Raw genomic sequence first — 20,064 nt, forward strand, 5'->3', positions numbered from 1 at the left:
ATCAGCTTGAATCAGTCGGCCCATTCTCCTCTGACCTCTAGCATCCACAAGGCATTTTTGCCCACAGGACTGCCGCATACTGGATGTTTTTCCCTTTTCACACCACTCTTTGTAAACCCTAGAAATGGTTGTGCGTGAAAATCCCAGTAACTGAGCAGATTGTGAAATACTCAGACCGGCCCGTCTGGCACTAACAACCATGCCACGCTCAAAATTGCTTAAATCACCTTTCTTTCCCATTCTGACATTCAGTTTGGAGTTTAGGAGATTGTCTTGACCAGGACCACACCCCTAAATGCATTGAAGCAACTGCCATGTGATTGGTTGACTAGATAATTGCATCAATGAGAAATAGAACAGGTGTTCCTAATAATTCTTTAGGTGAGTGTATATATATATTTTTTTTAATAAATAGAATAATTATAATAATTATCAAGTATTATAATTATTCTATTTATTTAAAAAAAGCTAAGTAATATAATCGCATAGCGAATTAAACACAGCTGTCTCTATAGTCAACTTTCCTATTTGATTGCTAGAATTGGCGAAGTTGACGAATATGAAGCTAAAACGAACATGGAGAATACTTTGTTATCTTCGTTTTGAGGAATATGACGAATACATTCGTCATATTCCTATTCTTCGCTAATTCTACCAAGCCAACCATAGTAAACCAGGTATAAGTTGAAATCGCAATGCGATGACTTCAAGTTATATTAATCGCATTGCCGAATATGGAATATAGCAGTAAGTTGAAATCGCAATTCGATTAATATAACTTGAAGTCATCGCATTGCAATTTCAACAGCACTGCTATTTATATATATATTCCATATTCGTTAACTTTGTTAATTCTAGCAAGCTGACCCATTAGAAACACAGCTCTAAGTTGAAATCGCAATGCGATTACTTTAAGTTATATTAATCGCATTGCGATTTCAACTTAGCACTGCTATATTCCATATTCGTTAATTCTAGCCTAATATGGAATATAGCAGTGCTAAGTTGTAATCGCAATGCGATTAATATAACTTGAATTAATCGCATTGCGATTTCAACTTATACCCGGTTTACTATGGTTGGCTTGGTAGAATTAGCAAATATGACGTATGTATTCGTCATATTCCTCAAAACAAAGATAACATGGTATTCTCCATCTTAGTTTTAGCTCCATATTCGGCAACTTCGCTAATTCTAGCAATCAAATAGGAAAGTTGACTATAGAGACAGCTGTGTTTAAAGGGCTTCTGTCAGCCCACTAAAGCGTTTTTTTTTTTTTTTTTGTTTAATAATAATCCCTACACTGCGATCTCTGCATACATAAGTTAAATAATCATTTCTGTCCAGTAGAATTTGCTAAAAAGCGATTTTTAAACTATGCAAATTACCTTGCTACCAGCAAGTAGGGCAGCTACTTGCTGGTAGCAGCAGCATCCTCTGACCCTAATGACGCCCCCTCCGCATTGTGATTGATAGGGCCAGGGAACGGAATCGTTCTCTGCTGGCCCTGCCTGTTAGCATTCAAAATCTCGCGCCTGCGCCGCTGCCGTACCTATCTTCAATCTGCACAGGCGCACTGAGAGACGGCCACTCGCTCGGCCGCTCCATCCTCAATGCGCCTGCGCCGATGATGTCACATCTACACCCGGCGCAGGCGCATTGAGGAGAGAGCGGCCGCCTCTCAGTGCGGTTTAGTGGGCTGACAGAAGCCCATTAATTCGATATGCGATTATATTACTTTGTTTTTTTTTAAAATAAATAGAATAAATATAATACTTGATAATTATTATAATTATTCTATTTATAAAAAAAATTATATATATATATAATCGCATAGCGAATTAAACATAGCTGTCTCTATAGTCAACTTTCCTATTTGATTGCTAGAATTAGCGAAGTTGACGAATAGGTAGCTAAAACGAAGATGGAGAATACTTTGTTATCTTTGTTTTGTGGAATATGACGAATACATTCGTCATATTCGCTAATTCTACCAAGCCAACCATAGTAAACCGGATCTAAGTTGAAATCGAAATGCGATTAATTCAAGTTATATTATTCGCATTGCGATTTCAACGTAATTCTCAAATCCGACAGTACATTCTAGTATGGAGACGTTCCCATGGTGATGGGGACGCTCCATGAGCACGGAAGTCGGCAGAAGCGGCAACAGGCACTGACTGGAGCAGCCAGGAAGCCAGGAATCCTAAGGACAGGTAAGAACTTTTGGGAAGTGGGAAAGAAAAAAATATAACAATAAAAAAATAAAAAATAAAAATAATATTCGAAATAGCAAATTTATAGCACTATATTTGAAATATTTGCGAATTAGCAAAGTGCCGATATTCGCAAAAATAATTAGATATTTGAATATTCGCGCTCAACACTACTGCCTACATGGGTCTTTTCACTTGTAGTGAGCCACGTCCCTCCGTGCCTCTGGGAGGGGTCCCCCCTTCCTCCTGGTCCTGGCAGCCAAACGACCCATAAAACCCATTAGGGCCCATAGCTCCAGACCAGAAGGTCACAGGGATATGGTTCTGGGACCAACAGGTCCACCTGGGTTCTGTCTACAGGTAGAGTCCACGTTATTAGGTTTCTGTGGGGAGATATCCATATCTCCCCTCCCTGGCATCCTACCACCCAACTACGAGCAGAAGCCTGTCCATCTTGGCCGCAGGTCGCAAATATATATATCAGTTTTTTTCCTGTTATGGACGGGCGATTCATAATTCCTTATGAATCGCCAGTTCCATGATGTCTGATAGTTTCTTTTGTTTTGAGGAATAACTTAGACCTCCCTGCAGGGAAGTTTTCCTGCATGATCCGTGCAGTCTGAAAGGAGGTGTGAAATGTAACCAAATGTGGCCTGCTAGGAGTTTTCTGCTATCTGGCTATGCTTTGAAGCAGGGCCCCCCTGTGGAGTTTGATTTCCTCTGCCACTCCTGGAGCGAATGGCAGGAATGAGATCTTACTCAATATTCCTCACACCATCTATCTGCTTTGGAGCCTCATATGCAGTTGGGTTAGCTTTACTGTTGTTTTAGACACACCTTTGGTCCATTTTCGCAGTGAGCTGCTCCACTGTATTGTGTCAGTCCACCCTTTGTAGCGGATGCTGACCTCCTCAATGGCAGATGATGCTCCACAGTATCCACATTGCTTATTCGAAATGGTGCCATTTCACACTCGCAATACACTTTCACGACTGCAGCATGAAAGCAAACTAGTTTCTGAAATACTGCTACCCTTGGCCCGAAAGCCATTAATTATCCCTTTTTGCAATTTGACAAAGAGGGTTATGTGTGCAGAAAGCTTACCACACACCTTAAATACCCACCAAGCCAGCTCAAGACACATGACTTCCTTCATCAGCTAAGCACTGCCAACATCGAAAGAAGGAAGTGATGGTAATAATTTGACTAGACTTTGGAAAAATACGGTAGATAGATAGATAGATATGATACATCAGATAGATCCGATAGATAGATAGATAGATAGATAGATAGATAGATAGATACGTAGTTAGATAGATACGATAGATAGATAGATAGATAGATAGATAGATAGATAGATAGATAGATAGATAGATAGATAGATAGATAGATAGATTATTGTGCAAAAGTTTAAAAATGCTTTAGGCAGGTGTAGAAAAAATGAACAAAAAGAAATATACTGTAAATTAAATAAATTTTGGTGTGATCGTCCTTTGCCTTCAAATCAGCATCAATTCTTCTGGGTACACTTGCACACAGTTTTTGAAGGAACTCCGTTTTTCCAAACATCTTGGAGAACTAACCACAGATCATCTGTGGACTGTGGTTAGTTCTCAAATCCTTTTGTCTTTTTATGAAATCCCAGACAAATTAGACAATGTTGAGATCAAGGTTTTGTGGGGCCACATCATCCATATCATTCTTTTCTTCTTTACACTGCAGACATTTCTTAATGACATTGGCTGTACAGTATATGTTTTGGATCCTTGTCCTGCTACAAAATACATTTGGAGCCAATTAGATGCCTTCCTGATGGTACTAGATGATGGATATCACTCTTTGATCTGACGAAGGAGCCGGTTCGGCCCTGAAACACGCTTACTAGAAAGAGAACATTAAAGGGGTTATCTGACCCCTGAAATGCCCTCCCCATATGCCCGGGCCCTCACACATAATATACTTACCTAGCTCCACGGCACCTGCGTTGCTCGGTCCCCACATGGCCACCACTGCTTCTCCCCGTGCGTGGGTGAAAACATCCGTGTCTGGGGAAGGGTGGTTAGCCAATGGAAGGTGGCGATAGGGACAAGCCTACATAGAATCACCTGTGATGTTTGGGATGCTCATACCTGTTACCGCCTGTCATTAACTGCTCCCCCCTCCCAACACCAGATATTTTAATCCGCACACGGGGAGAAGCTGCGGTGGCCGTGTGGGGACCAGGAGTGACACAGGTGCTGGGGAGCAAGGTAAATATATTCTGTGTTAGTGGCCTGGGCATATACGGGGGGCATTTTAGGGGTTGGATAAACCCTTCAAAGTAAATTAAGTAATATTTATATTTGGACTTACCTGGTTGTGCCGTTGCCGATCCCTGTTCCTCTTCCTTTTTGTCCACAAAAGAAGACCATTTCTGGCCAGACTAAAGCCTCATTCACACATCAGTGATTTCCATCAGTGATTGTGAGCCAAAACCAGGATTGGAGCCTCCACAGACATAGGTATAAGGGGAAGATCTGCACATGTTCTGTGTTTAGAGCCATAGGAAAACACCCCAAGACATACAGCTAATGTCATTATGAACTATCTTCAGCATAAAGACAAACAAAGAGTGAAGTTGCCCCCACAGAGAGCTGATCTCAACATTATCAAGTCTCTCTGGGATTACATGAAGAGACAGAAGGATTTGAACAGCCTACATACTCAGAAGATTTGTTATTAGTTCTCCATGATGTTTGGAACAACTTTCCTGCCAAGTTAATTCAAAAACTGTGTGCAAGCATACCTAGAAGAAATGATACTGTTTTAAAGGCAAAGGGTGGTCACACCAAATATTAATTTGATTTAGATTTCTGTTTTGTTCATTCACCTTTGCATTTTGCTAGTTGATTAAAATAAACTATTAACATTTCTATTTTTTAAAGCATTCTCATTTTACAGCATATTTCCACACCTACCTAAAACTTTTGCACAATAATGTAGATACATACCAAGGAAGGGTACAGGGGCTGATTGAACCTTATGACTCTACCTAGTTACTTCCCACTCATCCCTGCTTGGCTTTGATGTATTTACAGTCAAAAAGTTATATGCATGTGTATAATATGTTTCTCATTCTCTCAGTGATATTTTTCAGCTATGAGTAAGAGCTGTACTGCATGAAACATCTAAGCAGACTTCTTTGACCAGTGGAAATTAATTTATTTAATACAGCTTTACATTTTATGCTAGAATAGTGGATTATTCTGGATACTTAGGCCCAGTGCACACTTCAGTTATTTGGTCAGTTATTTCCAGCAGTTATAATGAGCCCAAACCAGTAGTGAAGCATACACAGAGATAAGGTATAATGGAAAGGTTTGCACCTGTTCCATGTTTTTAACCCACAACTGGTTTTGGCTTACAATAACTGATGAAAATAACTGATCAAATAACTGAAGTTATTTTGGTGAATAATTTCGGCCATTGATTTTTAAACTTTAAAGCCATTTCAAAACATGGATTAAAAGTCGACTGGTACCTCGGTCCCACTTATCCCAAAGTTATTTACAAATGTCCCATGAGACTTTGGTGATGACTCACTTCGCCTCGTCGGAGAACATGCATTTGAATGCTGTTCAGAGACGAATCTTTGTACAGTGTACTGGATAGAAAGAAAGCACCGCGGCACTCACCAATAATCTTGAATCGCAGTTGCAGTTTATTTCATTGTTGCAAAAAAGTGGTGGACGCGGACGATACACAGGTGCATGAATCGGCCATTTCAACGATCTGTGTATCGTCCGCATCCACCACTTTTTTGCAACAATTAAATATACTGCAACTGCAATTCAAGATTAATGGTGAGTGCCACGGTGCTTTCTTTCTATCCAGTACACATTATTACAAGGACTACATTTGCCGACAGAGCACCACCGCAAAGTTTTTTGAATGCCAAAGCATATGGTTATTTTAGTGATCGTATAGACACATGTGGCAGTGCCGGCTGCGATATCTCTTGTTTGCCACACCAATCTTTGCACAGTATTCAAACAAACTTTTGACCAAAGCGACTTCAGATCTATGATCCGAAGCTCACTTCACTCAAAAGTAGCCACTGCTGTAGCCAATGATTGGCTGACAGGGGATTTTCTGTGTGTTGAGATGGGAACAGGAAGCTGAGACCAGCATGGTGAGTAATCCTTCTTTAATTTAGTTGTTTTTTAAACTATTCTCCCCTTTAAAGGGGTGGCCTATCTGGGACGACATTGATGGCAAATCACTAGGATTTACTGCACAATCAATTTCAGAAAGGTGTTGGTCCCACCTGCAGTATCTCCAGAATGGGGCTCCGGAACTGAACAGAGAGCAGCAGTGCATGCACAGCCACCCTCTGTTCCTCGCTTTGGGAGGTCTTAAAGTGGTCGAGTGCTGACTCGGCTATTTCACGCAGTTCCATAGCGATGAATGGAGAGGTTGATCTCCATTCACCATTATGGCACTTCTGGCTATTTTTGGAATTCCCATGATGATGGAGAGAGAATGTGCTCTCCTTCACTTTGAGGGCCCCTTTCAGGAGATAAACACGTGTCCCTATCTGACATTTATGGAATATTTAGCAGTGCCTTCAATGTCCTAAATAGGCGAAAAACTTTAACTGAAAAATTTAGAATTTATTTTTTTAGATCTATCATTGCTATAAAAAATATGTTATGAAATAAATCAGTATAGAATACTGGTGCTAAAAACCTGGACATTCACTTTAAATTGTTAGAATATTTTTTTTTTATTTGTTTAGTTTTTCCAATGACCAAAAGAAATTCAGAAGAATATGATTGCATACACTGAACTGGGGTCAGCACGTCATATAGAGCAGAAAATAAATGCATGGAAAAACAGCAGGTGATGGCATACATATTTGTGATCTAAACTAAGAATTTGTTGTGTCTTGATTGCACAAGGAAAAAATTGATACAGAATGTCAATGGTTGCATGTCAACGGTTGACTGATACATTTATTTGGCATTTAATTGATATTGCAATATGGTAAAATATAATATTGAAAATTGGAAAAACGCATACAGTAACATGACTCACATTGTGAACTGTAACAATGGGGGGGAAATTCCTTGCTGTTAAGTTGTGTAACAGGACACTTTCTTAAAACAGCTCTGTGAGAATATAGAGCTAAGAGATTCAAAAGGTCAACAGTTGCATGTATTTATTTTGACATTCATTCTGACTCAAACTGTCAAGCAAATATCTCAAGATGGATACTTGGAAATTATTTTTGTTTTGTGACTTTGAGATAAGACAATGCTTTGGTAATATTTCCAGCAGGGATTCTTCATGATAATGCATGCTTTCCTAAAAAAAAAAATCTGGAAATGTATAACTTCTTTGGTCTTTATGTGTCAAGGTAGAACGGTGAACATTGCGACAAAGCAATAATAACTTATTTATCAGCAGAAAACATTCAGCTTATTTCCAGGGAACCACTTTCGCTGATAAATTTGGACCATTTAGAGTGCTTTATCCGTGAATTGTTGCAATTTAGTTTGACGAATTTGACTGAATGTTACAGAATGTGTCTTTGAAATTAAGGCAGTGCTTTTGGTTTCTACATTTTAAATCAGACTGATAACATGGACATGAAGTATGCATGCAGTTATAAAGTCTTCACATTGAAAGGCGAGTGTGTTTTAAAGCCATTTACTTTGTTGCATAAACTGGGGTGTCTAAATGATGATATATGATAAGAATGTACTGGATTTCAATGTCTTCAAGTCGCCTACAATTTATTAAATATAATCTTTCATTGGATTATTTGAGAGCTAACTGTCCAAATACTGGTGGCGAGAACAAAATACAGTACAAATACTTTATCTTGTGTGCTTTGAAGTTTTAGCTAGCTGTTTGTTTCTTCATTTCTGTCCTTGAGTCACCCTATAGGTCACAGGTAGGGATGACCGAATCGACTTCGAATGAAACATCCGAAGTTGATTCGCATAAAACTTTGTTCTAATACTGTACGGAGCATGAGCTTCGTACAGTATTAGAATGTATTGGCTCCGATGAGCCAAAATTATTGCTTTGCGAAGTCTCGCAAGACTTCGTGCAATAACTTCTAGTGTTGAGCGAGCATGCTCGGCCGAATAACTGTTCGGCTCGAGCATCACTATGCTCTGCACATGGCGGAACCCGGCCAAGTACCGCATATTCTCTAGCGCCATGCTCGAGTCTCCTCCCCGCACGTTTCGCGCCTGCTAAGCAGCCAATAAACATGCAGGTAAGTACTGCCATCACTGTAATGCCAGTAGCCATGTTGGCTACTGGCATTACAGTGATTGGCTGGCCGGAACATGTCATTGGGTGCTATATAGCACCTGATGACGCGGGTTCGTTTCATTGCAAGTAAGGGAGAGCTGCGCTTAGGAAGGGACAGATAGTGTAGGGAGTTTTTGATTGCAATTTATTCCATTTTAAAACATTTCAAAGACCCAAAAGTCCTTTCAAGGACTATTGTGAGTGGTGGCAGCAATTTAATCTTGCAAAGTAGTCTTCAAATTTTTTTACCATACTTGGCGATTCTTTTTCTATAGAGGGTGTCTGCAGTGACTTGTGACATCTGTTCAGCAATACCTTCTGTGTGTCAGGGGCAAAGATAGGAATAATATTATTGAAAACAATTATATTTTTTCCATAATTTATCCACATTTTTCCTATAAACGGTCCCTGCAGTGAATTGCCACATCTGTGCTGCAATAGCATCTGTGTGTCAGACCCAGATATTTGGAAAAATATTAGGAACAAAAATATATATTTTCCATAATTTATCCATAATTTTCCTATAAGCGGTCCCTTCAGTAAATTGTCTCATCTGTGCTGCAATAGCTTGTGTGTGTCAGGCCCAGATATTGGGAAAAATATTACTGACAACAAATATATATTTTCCATAATTTAACCACACTTTGCCTATAAACAGTGTCTGCAGTGAATTGTGACATCTGCGCTGCAATAGTGTGTGTGTGCCAGGTCAAGAGATAGTAAAAATACAAGTGAAATCTATTTTCCTTTTTCCATACTTTTACGTATTTTTTCCATATACTGTGCTTGCTGTGAACTGTGACATACGTGCCACATCTTGTGTGCCAAACGTGAAGGTGAGCATTAAGGAACGGGGAAGTGGCCGTGATGCTGTTGGTGCACACAGAGGCCGTGGCCCTGGGCGCGTTGAAACTGTGCCTGCTGCCAGAGCACAAGAAAAACAATCATTTAAGATACCTAACTTCATGTACCAGTTTGCAGGGCAGCGCAGGACACCACTCTTGAAGTCAGACCAGTACGAGCAGGTGGTCGTTTGGACAGGGCCGGCCTTAGGTGTCCAGGCGCCCTGTGCGAGCTAACCTTGTGGCGCCCCCCCCCAAAAAAAAAAAAAAACACTGCTTGTTGCTGGCATCATGGCATAGGCTGGCTGACTATCCAACCAAGTAGTTACCAGCCCACACACCCCAAAGGCCGGTGTAATGTCATACTTCCCTACTTCGTGAGATTTCCCTACCCTCGTCACTTCCGGTCGCACCGGACATGACGTGAGGAGGTGTGCAGCGCCGCGCAGGCGCACAACGTCAGGTTAGGGAAGTTTCACAGCAGAGTGCGCATGCGCCAGGAGTCTCGCCGGCGGTTAGGGTAGGGAAAAACTATGGGCCAATGCGCAGGCGCAGTGATCGGATGGATGTTCTCAGCTGAACACCGGCCGACACTGCGCATGCACCGGGAGCCTCACCAGCGGTTAGGGAAGGGAAAAATTACGTACGGGCCAGTGCTTTTTCCCTACCCTAACCGCTGGTGAGGCTCCCAGCGCATGCGCAGTGTCGGCCGGTGTCCAGCTGAGAACATCCATCCGATCAGCGCACCTGTGCACTGGCCCATAATTTTTCCCTACCCTAACCGCCGGCGAGGCTCCCAGCGCATGCGCACTCTGCTGTGAAATTTCCCTAACCCATCGTTGTGCGCAGTGCGCCCCCCCAATATAATAAACATTGGTGGCACAGTGCGCCCCCCCAACACCCCAGTATAATAAACATTGGTGGCGCAGTGCGCCCCCCCAACACCCCAGTATAATAAACATTGGTGGCGCAGTGCGGCCCCCCCAACACCCCAGTATAATAAACATTGGTGGCGCAGTGCGCCCCCCCAACACCCCAGTATAATAAACATTGGTGGCGCAATGCGCCCCCCCAACACCCCAGTATAATAAACATTGGTGGCGCAGTGCGCCCCCCCAACACCCCAGTATAATAAACATTTGCGCAGTGCGCCCCCCCAATATAATAAACATTGGTGGCGCAGTGCGCCCCCCAACACCCCAGTATAATAAACATTGGCGCAGTGCGCCCCCCTCAATATAATAAACATTGGTGGCGCAGTGCGCCCCCCCAACACCCCAGTATAATAAACATTGGTGGCGCAGTGCGCCCCCCCTCAATATAATAAACATTGGTGGCGCAGTGCGCCCCCCCTCAATATAATAAACATTGGTGGCGCAGTGGGCAGTGCCAATGAGGGTAAAAAAAAATTAACTCACCTCCTCCAATTGATCATCTTCTGTTCTTTCTTTATGACCTGTCAAAGGACCTGTGGTGACATCACTGTGCTCATCACATGATACATCACATGATCCATCACCATGGTAATGGGTCATGTGATGAGCTCAGTGACGTCACCACAGGTCCTGAAGAAAGACCGGCAGCTACGCGATCAACTGGAGGAGGTGAGTTAATTTTTTTAAATTATTTTTTAACCCTCATTGGCACTGCCCACTGCGCCACCAATGTTTCTTATACTGGGGAGGGCGCACTGTGCCACCAACGTTTCTTATACTGGGGGGGGCGCACTGAGCCACCAATTATGTTTCTTATACTGGGGTGTTTGGGGGGGGGGGCGCACTGTGCCACCAACGTTTCTAATACTAGGGGGGCGCACTGAGCCACCAATTATGATTCTTATACTGGGGTGTTTGGGGGGGGGGCGCACTGTGCCACCAACGTTTCTTATACAAATACAGGAGGCGGGTGCCGGAATCAAATAGCCGGCACCTGACCTTTGTGACAGGGAGCTGCGATCAGCGGCAGTTAACCCCTTAGGTACCGCACCTGAAGGGTTAACTCAACTGCAGCTGATCGCAGCTCCCTGTCACAGAGGTCGGGTGCCGGCTATTTGATTCTAGCACCCGCCTCCTGTATTTGTATTTCAGGTTAGTTTTCTTCATTGGTGGAACACAGCCCCTCCCCTCCTCCTCCTGTCTCTCTTCTTATTGGCAGCGGCGGGGGCAGCAGGCAGGTCAGACAGGGGAGGGGGAGATGGAGGGGGCGCCCCGAGGGAGAACACAAGTACAACCTCGCCTGCCGCAGATTACATTGCGAGCTGTTGGCCGCCCAGCGCCCCTGTTACTATGGCGCCCTGTGCGGCCGCACAGCCCGCACACCCCAAAGGCCGGCCCTGCGTTTGGATTGCAGCAGATAATGTTGCCAGTCGCTTAAGCACCACCCTGTCTTCCACCAAGTCCAGTCTCAGTAGCCAGGAGTCTGGTCAACACAATCCTCACCCTGATCTTCTTTTCTCCCACCATTTACAGTCTGGCCAAGCTAGTGATCCCACACTCGGATATTCCTATAACCTCTTTACATCGCCATTAATTGATTTGGCCCTCTCGCCAAGCATGCTTGAAAAGGGACCTGAGATCTTGTGCCCCGATTCCCAACTTCTTGAGCATCCAAAGTCACTAGAACATGACACTGGGGAAAGGCAATTAGTGTTTAATGAGGTAGATTATGATGAGACACAGTTGCCAATGACTCAACCGCAATTACTATTAGGTCAACAAATCAGGAGGATGATCAGAGTGAGGAAGTGGAAGAGGAGGTGCTGGATGAAGAGTTTACTGACCCAACCTGGGAAGGTGGCAACAAGCCGAGCAAGGAGAGCAGTACAGATGGGGAGGGATCTGCAGCACTGCAACAGGCTGAAAGAGGCAGTGGGGTGGCTAAAGGTAGAAGGCGGGCACCACCGAACCGGCTTGCAACTGTTCCACGGAGCACCCCCTTGCGTAAATCTCCCTTGCCAAGGGGTAGGTGTTCAGCAGTATGGCACTTTTTTGAGGAATGCGCGGACGACAAAAGGATAGTAGTTTGCAACCTGTGGCACACCAAAATTAGCCTGGGCGTGAACACTAGCAAGCTCATCACCACTAGTAGGATCCGCCAGATGGCATCAAACCCCCCAATAGGTGGGCCGAATGCCTGGGTCCACAATCTGTGTCTGCGGATCACACCACTGCCTCCTCTTCCCCTGTGTTATGTGCTGGCCAATCCCCTGTCCAAGACGCAGTCCTGGATGCCTCCCGCCCTGCACCTGGACTTTTGCAAGCACCATCAGTGACTACATTAACTTCCCTGTCCCAGCATAGTGTCCAAATGTCATTACCTGAGGCATTTGAACGGAAGCACAAATACCCAGCCACCCACCCACAGGCCATAGCACTAAATGCACAGCTTTCCAAATTACTGGCCATGGAAATGTTGCCATTTAGGCTTGTGGACATTGAGGCCTTCCGCAGCCTGATATCGGCGGACTTCCCTCCTTACGCAGTCCCAAGTCGCGACTATTTTTCAAGGTGTGCCGTGCCAGCCTTACACCAACATGTGTCCCTTAACATCACACGTGCCCTGACCAACGCAGTAACTGGCAAGGTCCACTTAACCACGGACATATAGACAAGTGATTTCGGACAGGGATGCTACATTTCCCTGACGGCACACTGGGTGAATGTTGTGGAGCCGCGAGCGACTCGTACCCTGGGATGGCACAGATGCTACTGACGCCAAGGGTTGCGGGCCCCAATTCCATCAGGGTTTCCGCCACCACCATTAGTGGCCCCAACCCCCACTTCTCCTCCCCCGCCTCCTTCTCCACTTCCACCTCCGAATTATCCATGTGCAGCACCAGTCAGTCATCAGTCGGTAGCTGGAAGCAGTGTAGCACTGCAGTAGGGAAGCGGCAACAGGCCGTGCTGAAGCTGATCTGGCTAGGTGACAAACAGCACACCGCCGCAGAGCTGAGGCAGGGGATAAGAGACCAGACTGAGCTGTGGCTCTCGCCACTCAACCTAGAACCAGGCGTGGTTGTGTCTGATAATAGGCGTAACTTGGTGGCAGCTTTAGAGCTGGGCAACCTTAGACACATCCCATGCCTTGCCCATGTATTCAACCTTGTGGCTCAGCGGTTTCTAAAAATATACCCCAATTTGCCTGAGCTACTGGTGAAGGTGTGCCGCGTGTGTGCACATTTCCGCAAGTCACTGACAGTTTCAGCCGGTCTGTCAATGCTGCAGCAGCGCTTGAAATTGCCAGTTCACCAGCTATTGTGCGACATGAGCACCTGCTGGAACTCCACGTTCCACATGTTGGCCAGGCTTTGTGATCAGCAGAGGGCAGTTGTTGGTTTCCAGCTGCAACATGGTCGTCGCCTTTCCAGTCAGCTTTTGCTATTCAAAAGTGAGGAGTGGATGGATATCTGACCTCTGTGAGATTTTAAGAAACTTTGAGGAATCAACACAGAGGGTGAGCGGCGATAACGCTATTATCAGCATGACCATCCCACTTCTGTGTATACTCAAACGCTCGCTGCTCACATTTAAGGACGACGCTTTGCATGTGGAAGAGGTGGAAATTGGGGAAGACATTACACAGGTTGATGATAGCCAGACCACCCACAGTTCGTCTTCTCAGCGCGAATTGGAGGCTGAAGAGGATGAGGAGAAGCAGGAGACGGTTGCTTCAGCTACAAAGGTTAGTACCCATGGAAGTTTAATTCCATCTGTTCAGCGTGGGTGGGAAGAAGATGAGGAAGAGGATGAGGAAATTGGGAGTGATCCTCCTGATGATGACAGCGAAGTCTCGTCTGGCACACATGGCACACGTGGCTGACTTCATGGTAGGCTGCCTTTGCCGCGACCCGCGCGTTATACACATTTTAAACAACACAGATTACTGGTTAATGTAGTAATAGGAAAATGAGCGAGTACTCATACACTTGGCAACCAGATTGACATGTGCAGAAAATATTTATTAAATCCCCATAAAATACAAGCAATAAAATTTATAAGAACAATGTAGCAATAATATACAACATTACAGTCACATATATTGTGGTAGATATGATCGATACTATATTCAATAAAAATATATTCGATAGAAATATTCGATAAATTGAATGGTAGAAAATTCAATGTTGAAATATTCGATAGAATATTCGATACCACTCAATAGTGTCGATAAATTCAATAATGTATATCACACCAAAAAACTTCAAGTATATGCTGTTGTTATTTGGGAAAGAGGGGGTATTATTTTCTAGCACTCTATCCCAATTTGGGAAACTGAATGTCACTGAAAATGTTGTAGGTGTATTCACTGGGAGCGCAATATGTTCATAAAGTGTCCACAGGAATCCTGATAATGTGAAAAGTCTCTTATAGCATATCCTTTTAAGGTCGATATGAGCTTTGAATTGAAGAAAACTTTAAATCGATATTTGGCTTACCGTCTAGCGTCTGCTGTCTCCCTATTGCTTCAATGGAGCTTTAAATATTTGCCGGCTTATTCAGTCGCTCCATACAGCAAGCCTTGGCCAACCTAGGAGGGGAGACAAGGGAAACACACAGCAGTTCCAACAGAGACAGGGTAACACTCTCCAAAGCCTGCAACAGTTTTATGACACCCCGCCAAAATTGTGAAGGAGTACATAGCAGACCGTGTCAACGTCCTCAATGATCCCTCAGTGTCTTACAACTAATGGGTATCCAAGCTGGACACGTGGCACGAACTGACGCTTTACGCTTTGGAGGTGCTGGCCTGCCCTGCCGCCAGCATTTTGTCTGAGCGTGTATTTAGTGCTGCTGGTGGCATTATAACAGATAACAGTATCCGCCTGTCAACTGAAAATGCTGACAGGCTGAGGCCTCATGCACACGACCGTTGTGTGCATTCGTGGGCGTTGTTCCGTTTTCCGTGATTTTCTGCGGACCCGTTGACTTTCAATGGGTCCGTTGAAAACTCGGAAAATGCACCGTTGTTCATCCGCAGCCGTGATCCGTGTTTCCTGTCCGTCAAAAAAATAGGACCTGTCCTATTTTTTTGACGGACAACAGTTCACGGCCCCATTCAAGTCAATGGGTCCGTGAAAAAACACGGATGCACACAAGATTGGCATCCGCGTCCGTTATCCGTGGCCGTAGGCTACTTTCACACAGACGGAAAACTTCGTGAAAACTCAGATCCGACAGTATATTCTAACACAGAGGCGTTCCCATAGTGATGGGGACACATCAAGTTAGAATATACTAAGAACTGTGTACATGACTGCCCCCTGCTGCCTGGCAGCACCCGATCTCTTACAGGAGGCTGTGATCCGCACAATTAACCCCTCAGGTGCGGCACCTAAGAGGTTAATTGTATCATAGCCCCCTGTAAGAGATCAGGTGCTGCCAGTCAGGAGGGGGCACCCCCCCTCCCTCCCCAGTTTTTAATTCATTGGTGGCCAGTGTGCCCCCCCTCCCTCCCTCCCCTGTATTACATTCATTGGTGGCCAGTGTGCCCCCCCCTCCCTCCCCTGTATTACTGTACATTTATTGGTGGCCAGTGGGCCCCCCTCCCTCCGCTGTATTACTGTACATTCATTGGTGGCCAGTGGGCCCCTCCTCCCTGCCCTGTATTACTGTACATTCATTGGTGGCCAGTGGGCCCCCCTCCCTCCCCTGTACTACTGTACATTCATTGGTGGCCAATGTGCCCCTCCTCCCTCCCCTGTATTACTATACATTCATTGGTGGCCAGTGGCCCCCCTCCCTCCCCTGTATTACTGTACATTCATTGGTGGCCAGTGCGGCCCCCCTCCCTCCCCCTCCTAATTAAAATCCCCCCCTATCATTGGTGGCAGCAGAGAGTTCCGATCGGAGTCCCAGTTTAATCGCTGGGGCTCCGATCGGTAACCATGGCAACCAGGACGCTACTGCAGTCCTGGTTGCCATGGTTACTTAGCAATTTTTAGAAGCATTATACTTACCTGCGATGTCTGTGACCGGCCGGGGGCTCCTCCTACTGGTAAGTGACAGGTCTGTGCTATAAGCAATGCGCCGCACAGACCTTTTACTTACCAGAATTTTTTAGAGGGTCAGCTCAGCTGCAGGCCCGCACCTAAAATCTTTTACAGGGTCAGCTTACCTGCAAGCCCGCAACTCAAATCTTTTACAGGGTCAGCTCACCCGCAGGCCCGCAACTCGTACTGCTTTGCTTTGAAGTAGTAGCCGTAACCGTTTATCAGGCTCCCTCTCCGAAATCGAACAATGATTCCCCGTTACCGGTGATCACCATGTTAGACGCATAAAATAACATCGAAAGTTGATAGGGAAGATATCAAAATGGATCGTGGATCTCACGGGGACGTGCGAACAGGGAGAAGTTACCTAGAGTCAACAAAGCGGCAGCAGGGCCTCTCCTGTATATCGTTTCCTTATCCAAAATACCGCAGTGACATTCCCTGTAATTTCTTATTACTCATTCCAATAACAGGGCATCTTAAGAGTCCTGTATTGTTATTTATTGTCACTACCTCCATGAGTTGGGAGTGTGTGATTTGCGTGCCACTTGCTTGCATTCTTTGGATGTGGTAGCCGTTTTTAAGGCTCCCTCTCTGGAATCAAACACTGATTCCCCATTTCCCATAGTTTACTATGGTTTTGAGCTGACAATTACATCGAAAGTTGATAGGCCAGACATCCAATGTCACGGGGACATGCCATCAGCACCAGGGTAAGTAGAGTCATCAAAGCGGCAGCAGGCCACCGCCCATAATGTTTTAGATGGTCAGATCAGCAGGCCCTTGCTCCTAATGTTTTTGAGGGTCACCAGCAGGCCATCAATCACAATGTTTAAAGGATGTGTATGATGCCCTCATTTATGTATAACTAAGGATGTATCGGAGTACCTCTTCCTTGTAATTTTTGGCAGCACTTGCACTTTATATACAAATATTCAGGAAATAATGTTTTCTATGAATTTTTCCTCTAAAATCAATATTTTTTTTTATTGGTTTTGTTCGTATTATTGTCATTATGTAAAAAGGGCGTACTATTCGGACAACATAGTTTCCAGCAGCGACCAGCGAGTCCAAGATGCATCCATAAATCATCCCCATGCTGTTATAAACCATTTTGGTTGTGTTACCAACAATTTCTGACATTTTGTTATGAACCAGGCAACCTCCTCTCTTCAGAGCAGGAGGTACCTGGCTTAATGCTCAGGTTCTCCCGTTGACTTCCATTATACTCGGGTGCTCGGTCGAGCACCTGAATATCACGATGTGTTTGGACCGAGCCCCGGAGTACCCGAGCACTACGGTGCTCGATCAACACTAATAATTTCATAAATTAATTAGTACTGTAAAAAACATTTGCCGCTCTCGGGTTTGGTTCCAAGTGGTACCTTGGAACCGAACCCGAGTTTGGGAAATGTTTTCTCACAGTACAAATTAATTTATGAAGTTATAACTTCGGCTCATCGGATCCAATACATTCTAATACTGTACGTAGCTCCTGCTCCGAACAGTATTAAAACAAAGTTTTATGCAAATCGACTTCGGATGTTACAGGCTACAGATGCAATACAATCCAAGTCTGCAGGCTTTGATTGAGAAATGCAAAATTTGATCTGAGACTTATGAGTAGCCTAGCTGACCTTCACTCAAGGGAAAGGTTATGTTTTCCGATATAGCCTATTAACTTAATACCCTGGTCAAGGTATAGTGGCTTGATGACACAGCCTACATGTGTCACTAGCTCTGCCCCCACTATTTCCTCCCATTTGGGGTGTAGGCAACAAGTAATCATTGAAATCAATGCCAAAGGAGAGTTGTTGACACACCAATAGAGTTGAGCGAACACCTGGATGTTCGGGTTCGAGAAGTTCGGCCGAACTTCCCGGAAATGTTCGGGTTCGGGATCCGAACCCGACCCGAACTTCGTCCCGAACCCGAACCCCATTGAAGTCAATGGGGACCCGAACTTTTCGGCACTAAAAAGGCTGTAAAACAGCCCAGGAAAGAGCTAGAGGGCTGCAAAAGGCAGCAACATGTAGGTAAATCCCCTGCAAACAAATGTGGATAGGGAAATGAATTAAAATAAAAATAAAAAAAATAAAAATTAACCAATATCAATTGGACAGAGGTCCCATAGCAGAGAATCTGGCTTCACGTCAGCAGAGAATCAGTCTCTTCATGCCATAGCAGAGAATCTGGCTTCATGTGAGCAGAGAATCAGTCTTCATGTCATAGCAGAGAATCAGGCTTCACGTCACCCACCACTGGAACAGGCCACTGTCACATATTTAGGCCCAGGCACCAAGGCAGAGGAGAGAGGTCCCGTAACAGAGAATCTGGCTTCATGTCAGCAGAGAATCAGTCTTCATGTCATAGCAGAGAATCAGGCTTCACGTCACCCACCACTGGAACAGGCCACTGTCACATATTTAGGCCCAGGCACCTAGGCAGAGGAGAGAGGTCCCGTAACAGAGAATCTGGCTTCATGTCAGCACAGAATCAGTCTTCATGTCATAGCAGAGAATCAGGCTTCACGTCACCCACCACTGGAACAGGCCACTGTCACATATTTAGGCCCAGGCTACCAGGCAGAGGAGAGAGGTCCCGTAACTGAGAATCTGGCTTCATGTCAGCACAGAATCAGTCTTCATGTCATAGCAGAGAATCAGGCTTCACGTCACCCACCACTGGAACAGGCCACTGTCACATATTTAGGCCCAGGCTACCAGGCAGAGGAGAGAGGTCCCGTAACTGAGAATCTGGCTTCATGTCAGCACAGAATCAGTCTTCATGTCATAGCAGAGAATCAGGCTTCACGTCACCCACCACTGGAACAGGCCACTGTCACATATTTAGGCCCCGGCACCCAGACAGAGGAGAGAGGTCCCGTAACAGAGAATCTGGATTCATGTCAGCAGAGACTCAGTCTTCATGTCATAGCAGAGACTCAGGCTTCACGTCACCCACCACTGGAACAGGCCACTGTCACATATTTAGGCCCAGGCACCCAGACAGAGGAGAGGTTCTTTCAACTTTGGGTTGCCCCGCAATATAATGGTAAAATGAAAATAAAAATAGGATTGAATGAGGAAGTGCTCTGGAGTACAATAATATATTGTTAAGGGGAGGTAGTTAATGTCTAATCTGCACAAGGGATGGACAGGTCCTGTGGGATCCATGCCTGGTTCATTTTTATGAACGTCAGCTTGTCCACATTGGCTGTAGACAGGCGGCTGCGTTTGTCTGTAATGACGCCTCCTGCCGTGCTGAATACACGTTCAGACAAAACGCTGGCCGCCGGGCAGGCCAGCACCTCTAAGGCATAAAAGGCTAGCTCTGGCCACGTGGACAATTTGGAGACCCAGAAGTTGAATGGGGCCGAACCATCAGTCAGTACGTGGAGGGGTGTGCACAGGTAGTGTTCCACCATGTTAGTGAAATGTTGCCTCCTGCTAACACGTTCCGTATCAGGTGGTGGTGCAGTTAGCTGTGGCGTGGTGACAAAACTTTTCCACATCTCTGCCATGCTAACCCTGCCCTCAGAGGAGCTGGCCGTGACACAGCTGCGTTGGCGACCTCTTGCTCCTCCTTCGCCTTGGGCTTCCACTGGTTCCCCTGTGAAATTTGGGAATGCTCTCAGTAGAGCGTCTACCAACGTGCGCTTGTACTCGCGCATCTTCCTATCACGCTCCAGTGTAGGAAGTAAGGTGGGCAC

Source organism: Bufo bufo, chromosome 3 (assembly GCF_905171765.1).
Source record: "Bufo bufo chromosome 3, aBufBuf1.1, whole genome shotgun sequence".
Lineage (NCBI taxonomy): Eukaryota > Metazoa > Chordata > Amphibia > Anura > Bufonidae > Bufo > Bufo bufo.